Raw genomic sequence first — 8820 nt, 5'->3', positions numbered from 1 at the left:
GGGCGAGCATGTTTGGCGCGACTCGGGCGCGAACCCGCGACCCTCAGATTACGAAGCGCACGCCTTAACGCGCTAGGCCAGAATGGTTGAATGTTTAAATACAGTGCAATTAAAATGATTTTATTTGAAAGCCCAATATTTGCACTATTTTTCTTAGCAATTACAGAAAATGTGTACATAATCAAACACGTTCTTGTAAATGTGTATTAATCGAGCATTGCACTCTCCTTTTTGACACAAATAGAGTCATATTTAATCAAAAAGACGTGATCTATGAAGTTAACCAGAGCTAAGTAAAAGGAAATATTAAAACTTCAAATACGATTAACATTAACAATAAAATACTTATAGCAAATTTACAGTCAAAGTTAATAGAAATTTTACTTCCAATAATTCTTCACAGTGAAAGGTATTTAAACGATTTTTTTTTTATATTAAGTCTGTATAAAATATTACTCAAAACTTACAGAGAAAAATCAAAATAACCCGTCTTACAGTGTTAAATTTGAGATTCACAGACAATTCTACTTTCTATTTCGTGTGATCTAAAACATACATTGACTGCCCATTTAAAAATTTGCTCACACACAGTGAAGAGTTGGTATAGACAAATGGTCTTTATTACCTGTGCAATTAGTTTCCAGATAATTTAATTGATTTAATGTGGAAGACAGCAAACGTGAAGGTGGAGTAGAGCTCGGTTGCTTAGGTGATCAACTAAAGTTTTGTGAATGCTCTCCTATTGGTTCTTACGTTCATTTCACGTTGTTTGTTTCCGTGAGAGTTGTCACAGAAACAAGCAACTTGAAATGAACGCAAGAACTAACGAAAGTATGTGTTCTGCTAAGCAATAAGCGAACATAGAAAAGCACTATCGTCACGCCCAGTTGAAAGTTTTCGCATGGCCGACAATGTAGCTAAATAGCCAATAATAACAATTCTGAGATAAGCAAATCAGCTGCTGGCGGGTCCATTGGCTTACATCAAGTACAAAATATAGTAAAAACTGGAATAATAAAAGTAATATATTGTAAAGTTCAAGAACTATCTTATTGAATAGTATCTCTGAGTAGGCTCGGCAGAGGCAGGTGATTATGGTGCTCAAGTTGTAATCTGAGGGTTGCGGGCTGGAAACCCAGTTGCCCCAAACATGCTCCCTCGTTTAGCCATGGAGGCGTTACAATATAACGATCACTTCCACGATTCGTCAGTAAAAGAGTACTCCCAAGAGTTGGCGGTGGGTGGTGACGACTAGATGCCTTCCCTTTAGTCTTACACTGCTAAATTATGGACGGCTAGCGCAGATAGCCGTCGTGTAGTTTTGCGCGAAATTCAAAAATAAACACACAATCTCCAAGTAAAAAAGACTCACGGTAAGAGTATAGACTTGTGTAGCTTTGTATTTAACTACAAATAAACTGACTAAAGAATTAAAAACCGGGATTTACCAAAACGACTGCAACACCGCAACCACAAAGGTTAATTATTAGTCGCTTAAAGCGACTTTTTTTTTTATAAAGGTAAAAACAACCGGGAAAAAAAGACAAGAAACTATCCTGTGAAGATAATAAAAGATAAAGTCACCCAATGTGTTCGTAACGTCTCAAAATATTAAAATCTATTAATTCCAAAACGCTGCTAAAGACCTAAAAGGTCATACTTTAAAAGAAAATAACAAAATAAATGATATAATAGGTGCTTCTTTAATTAAAAGTTAAAAAGTACAAATAGCTGAAAACGGAATTCCAAAATACCACAATACCACATTTCTCTGCCTTTCCTTGGTATCATATATCCAACAATAAGCCCTCATAAACTTAAGCCTATTTATGAATTTTATCAAGCGAATTTATTGTAACTTTATTACAATTCCTTATTTTATTTTATGTTTATTAATATAAAGTTAACAACAAATAACATGACATTCTGACTGTGATGTTATGTATCTTTGAATTGTAGGTGGACCATGTTCATGTCATTCTATTATTGAATCTAAATTCTGTATAGTTTCTCATATAAAAAGGTTGTTGCAATCCATACAATATATTTTTTCAGTATCAGATCGTTTAAGTTGTCTTTTTGTGTTGGAAAAAAACATTCCTAACAGATAGTTATTTTCTCCCTGTTCAAATGTTCTTTATATTTTAGTTCATTAACCAGGTTCATACAGAATTACACAGTAAACCAAATTTTCTAAATTCATCATGTTTTGTTAGGAAACTATTTCTGTAATTAAATTTTTAACAACATCAATAGAAAACGTTTCTCCTATGCCTTTTAGAAATATTTTATTTCTTCTTTCAACCGTTATTTTGAATTAAAAATAACTTTAGGTGCAGCTAATTATGTTTTATAACTCTTTTTTTTTTTTAGATCAAATTAAAATAACTATCAGTTGTGTCTGACGCCTTTCTTTTGAAAGAGGTATTGGTGTTTTTAGGTATTAAATTGATGAAATAAGTAATTATAGAGTTTTCAAACAAATTGAATGTTCAGACTTAATGAATTTGATAATGTTAGGAACTGTTCAACTATTAGCCTAGTAATGTATTCACAGATATCATCAACATTTCTGACATAAAGACAAATTCCTAATTTAACCAAACTCTTGACTTCATAATTAAGTATGTTCGTGAAGACGTTAATTAGAATGGGAAATAAAGAACTACCTATACTCATTTCTTCTATTTGAAAATAAAATTAAAGCATTATTGACTTTTTTACTTTATGTCTGATAAGAAATATAAGTTTCAGTTTTAATACACTAGAAGAACGTAGTGTTCTTGGACTTCATCCTTCTGCAGGCAGAAAGTGAAAGAAATGAGGAATTTTGCATTGTTTGTTTGTTTGTTTTGAAGTATGCACAAAGCTATACGAGGACTATCTGCGCTAGACATCCATAATTAAGCAGTGTAAGACTAGAGAAAACGCAGCTAGTCATCACCACCCACCGCCAACTCTTGGGCTACTCTTTTACCAACGAATAGTGGGATTGGCCGTACCATTATAACGACTTCACGGTTGAAAGGGCGAGGATATTTAGTGCGATGGGGATTTGAATACGCGACCTACAGATTAAGAGTCGAGCGCTTTAACCACCTGGCCATAAATTTTTATTTAGATACATATCTATATTTGAGTATTTTGCACCGGAGAAGATTGTTACATACCCTTTCCAAACCCCCCCAGTGGCTTAGCGGTATGTCTGCGGACTTACAACGCTAAAAACCGGATTTCGATACCCGTGGTAGACAGAGCACAGATAGCCCATTGTGTAGCTTCGTGCTTAATTCAAAACAATAACCCTTTCCAAAAACGACCAGTCTTTAGGGGCATTACACTACCTACACAACGCCAAACAACAACAAAATTTAGTTCTGATATGTGAAGTTATAATGCGAAAATAATCGATTGTGACTGCCATTCGACTTCCTTATTTTGTTATTTAAATCGCTTTAATTTAACGCACTCGGTCCGCTGTAGCTATCTCCGTAAGATTTACCGTAGGTTGGGAGATTAGTCTTACAAAGTAGATAAAAAATACTAATGTTAAAGTCATATCTGTAAAACAATATCAGGAACTCTGAAATCATTTGATAACCACACTTTACTTAACGCTCCAAACACATGCCTATATTTGTTCATATGGAGATGGAAACGTGGTTGAATCCAAAGCTGACTTCCAAATGTAAAGTAATCAAATGTCCGACATTTTACAAGTGCAGGAGGTGTGGAGGCGATTACAATGGCGAAACCAATTGCTCAAAACGTTAGCAAAGGTAAGAGAAGCTTCGAACAAAATAATAATTATCATGCGTGTAGGTGATCCACTTTGGTGAAATAATAGTTATCATGCGTGTGGTGGTCCACTTTGGTGAAATATTAATTATCATGCGTGTGGGTGGTCCACTTTGGTGAAATATTAATTATCACGCGTGTGGGTGGTCCACTTTGGTGAAATAATAATTATCACGCGTGTGGGTGGTCCACTTTGGTGAAATAATAATTATCATGCGTGTGGGTGGTCCATTTTGGTGAAATATTAATTATCACGCGTGTGGGTGGTCCACTTTGGTGAAATAATAATTATCACGCGTGTGGGTGGTCCACTTTAGTCAAATAATAATTATCACGCGTGTGGGTGGTCCACTTTGGTGAAATAATAATTATCATGCGTGTGGGTGGTCCATTTTGGTGAAATATTAATTATCACGCGTGTGGGTGGTCCACTTTGGTGAAATAATAATTATCACGCGTGTGGGTGGTCCACTTTGGTGAAATAATAATTATCATGCGTGTGGGTGGTCCATTTTGGTGAAATATTAATTATCACGCGTGTGGGTGGTCCACTTTGGTGAAATAATAATTATCACGCGTGTGGGTGGTCCACTTTAGTCAAATAATAATTATCACGCGTGTGGGTGGTCCACTTTGGTGAAATAATAATTATCATGCGTGTGGGTGGTCCATTTTGGTGAAATATTAATTATCACGCGTGTGGGTGGTCCACTTTGGTGAAATAATAATTATCATGCGTGTGGGTGGTCCACTTTGGTGAAATAATAATTATCATACATGTGGGTGGTCCACTTTGGTGAAATAATAATTATCATACATGTGGGTTGTCCACTTTGGTAGGATAGAAATACTTTCACAACAGCTCGAACAGAAAAACAAAAAACAATTCAAAATTACCTCTGGATCATGCCAGACACAGCCATGTACCATGCTATTGGGGGTTCATGATCTGCCGGTAACTCCATCTCCTACAGCCAGTCATATTTTCTGCCTTTGAGTCACAGATTCTTCAGGAAACACAAACCGCCATGTTACAATGGTATGAATGTAAGGAATACTATATCTTATGTGTTCATTGTAAGCAGAACTCGGATACTTTGTTTTGTTAGTATATACAGCATACATTCCAGTTTCTATATGCGTATATAAACACACACATGTATATACGAAACACTAAATATTCCAGATGCTTTGGTGGTTTTATTTTAATCTTTAATTATTATACTCTCATAAACACTTTTATGTGATTATCAATAATTACGATTTCCCTGATCGTTTTACACCATCTTTGGGCTTCTCGTATTCATAAATAGTAGAATGTTAACTATGTTGGACGATGCTGGTTTCACATCTCAACTTCAGTCTTAAATCGATACTTTCACGTTGTCTTCTGGGGATGGAAGAGAGGCAGTACTGTGTGTGACTATGTGAAAGCGATAACTCAATTCAATTACAGTATAGGTGTTTCAATCCATGGTATAATCTCCATGACAAGTGGGGTAAATGAAGAGTGCTATAGTAGAAAGTCGTAACCGCTCTCACATAAACAGAACAAGAACTGGTGCCCTCCTTGTATTTGACAGATACGAAGGAACTTCGTGATTTATCGCAGTGTTTAACATTTTCATAGGGAATATTGCGAGGAAGAGAACTGGTCATTACGCAAGCAAAGCAGACCAACTTACAAGTCCTCAATAAATCGCTTTGATGAAATAGCCTATAAGAGGTCTATGTTATGTGAAGTTACAAAACTGATTAAAAATATATATATTTTTTTATAAATCGGTGGTTTTCTGATTTAAAATATTACATCGAAAATTGGTCGTTGTTCAGAATTACCATGTTTTTCACTGAACAAACTGAAACTTTGACGTCGAACATTTATTAAAAAAAATATGTTTTACTAAAATTAATTACGCCTAATTTTAATGGCAAGAATCTTGTTATGAACTTGCAAAGACTATAAATTATTGTTTTGCGATAATAACAGAGCTAGTATCTCAGACCTTTAACACTTGCCTTTTATACTTGATTATATTAAATCGAACCTGTCCCAAGATTAGACAATTTCATTTGCAGTAAGTACGTCATATATTCTTCCATATCCTAATATTCGAGCTTAAAACGTTCACATTAATTATACTTTATAAAATATTAGACGAGCAAATATTTAATACAGCTTGGAAAAATTACATCTAAATTAAATCCCAAAATCTAAATGTCATTAGTTATGTCCAAGTTCATGTATCTTTCTGCAAGTAAGCTAGGCTGTTTTTGACACATTTTGCAAGATCTATCTACTTTGGAAACATAATATCCCCCATTTCATGTTTACATTTTTAATCATGTGTAAGTCTACTATTTTGGTAATAGCTTCAGTTTTAATTACTGCTTCCCTATAATCGTGTGACAGTTTAAATTGTTTGTGATAGATGGGGATATGTGACAATCACACATTAGAAGAGTTGTTCAAATAATGTGAAAACACAAAAATAAGTGCTTTTAACCTTGATTCATCAGGATTAATAGTGAAAAGGTTACAGTCTCGCATTCATATATTTTTGTATGAAAGATTAACGGATTTTACAATTACTAAATAAGTCAGTAGAAATGAATGTTAAATGCACGAAAAACTTAGCTTACATTTCACTGTGGTAAGCAATCAAAAACTTGACACAGATGACTTTTTTTGAATATAGTATGGAGAAGTGGTCTGTTTGTTTTGAATGCTGGGCCATTGTAAAGAAAAGCAATGAAAGAAATGTGAGTGTAGTTCATTAAATGAAACTGAAAATATAATCCCATACACTCATATATATATATACATATCTTTTGTAGTTCAGTAGTTCTGCTATCTTTGTTTTTTGGTATTCACATCAGTAATAACGCTAGGAATATTGGTACTTCTTATTGTTGTCTCTATCTATTAGTCTTAACTTTGGCGTTATGAAAAATAAAATAATAAACATTTATTGGAAGGCCTCAACTGAGCAAAGCTCTAGTCTGAAACTTTATTTTTTTTTTTAAAGATCTATGGCTCAACAGGAAATCTGAAGATTTATCACGCTACAATCCGGGTTTCAATATCAGTGGTAAACACAGCACACATAGTTTTGTGTAGAGCCTTATACTTAACACCAAACAAACTAAAATAAGCTAATGGCACTATATGTCATATCATTTATATGGACAGAGAATCAAAATTAGGCCTACTATTCTTCTACAAACTTTTCATACGTTTCTTAAAAATTGTGACTGATATTTTTCCTAAAATACAAAATAATAATAATAATTGTTTCGTCAGTCGTTATCGTCTCGTAATGTATTACCAGCATAAATAATTATTGGAGTAATTCATTACTGTTTGATTTACTGCAGCGTGACATAACGTAATTAGTCAAATGTTAGCATGTTTTATATGTCAACTGTTAATACAAATGAATAATAAATTTTATTTAAAGTGCACCATATGTCGGTATATACTGAACGTATTATGTATCCTAAGTAAGATAATGATTTCCGGTAATCTGTGGGGTATATCTTGTCAAAATGGGCCCATTAGTTTATCAGAAAGAGCCAGAAAGTCATTGAAGGCGGTAATGCCTTAATCGTCTGTTATTCCTCTTTGGAAGTAGTGCACTTCCATTTACGCATGCTCAATGATACTTCTAAAATCCGTGGCAAAATTATTAAACGTGTTAAGTGCTAGAAACATATTTACAAAAACTAATCCTTCATTAAAATGAACACATGAATCAAATAAAAAATTACATTAACAATAAAAATGTGTAAATTAATTCATGATTTACTACGCCCACCTTCCAGTGGCTCAGTGGTACATCTGACGGCTTCTGAGACCAAAAACAAGTTTCGACTCTCGTGGTTGGTATAGCATAGATAGCCCATTATTTAGCTTTGTCCCTCATAATTGGCCCGGCATGGCCAAGCGTGTTAAGGCATTTGACTCGTAATCCGAGGGTCGGGGGTTCGAATTCCGGTCGCACCAAACATGCTTGCCCTTTCAGCCGTGGGGGCGTTATTATGTTACGGTCAATCCCACTTTTCGTTGGTAAAAGAGTAGTCCAAGAGTTGGCAGTGGGTGGTTATGACTAGCTGCCTTCTCTCTAATCTTACACTGCTAAATTAGGGACGGCTAGCACAGATAGCCCTCGATTAGCTTTGCGCGAAATTCAAAACAAACAAACAAACCTTCATAATAAACAATCAAACAAATAATATACTACACTATATGTGTAAAAACACAAAAATTAAAATTATGAACCATTTTGTAGTCAGTACAACAGACTATCCTAGCAAACAATATAAACTGTGAATCCTGGTAATACATTACACTCACTTCCAAATAACTCCATGAGTAGTCTTCAACTTTAAATCTGATAACGATAAACTTGAGGAAATAAAAGAGAAAACAAGTATACCTTTAATGCTTAATACATGTATTAAGATGTGAAGTAACGTGGATTGTTTAACTTTTAAAGATAAACAATGTATTTTAATTTCTTTTCTACTGTACTGATAACATGTTACACCATAATAATTAATTAATTTATCACATCTTTATTTGAATATATGTGTGTCTATAAGTTAGTAATAAACATGTTGTACAGCTTCAAACAATTCATTTAATTCATCAAACATAAACTGTTTCACTTATTCGTTACCGTACATTCATATCCATGGAAACAAACAACGCAAACAGCTCCGTTTTCCTAAGTCTGATCAGCTCAGTGTTACCAAACCAGAACGGTAATTCGCGATTCTGATTTTCGACATTGAAAAATAGGAAAAACGATAACCAGTGTCATAATTACGCGTACTTGTTTATCTCGATTCCATTTTTGTAACGGCTACTATAGAAACGTAATATTTTGTTCTTGTTGTTAAAATGGTTTCACTAATTTGATGACTGAATTACTGAAATATCACTTTTACCTTGGTTAAAGTCCCATAAAATACCTAGATTTAATTATCACTGCATGGAAAAAAATTAATTTAAATTCG

This window comes from Tachypleus tridentatus, chromosome 10, assembly GCF_004210375.1.
Source record: "Tachypleus tridentatus isolate NWPU-2018 chromosome 10, ASM421037v1, whole genome shotgun sequence".
NCBI lineage: Eukaryota > Metazoa > Arthropoda > Merostomata > Xiphosura > Limulidae > Tachypleus > Tachypleus tridentatus.
Note: the sequence above shows the minus strand (reverse complement) of the source record.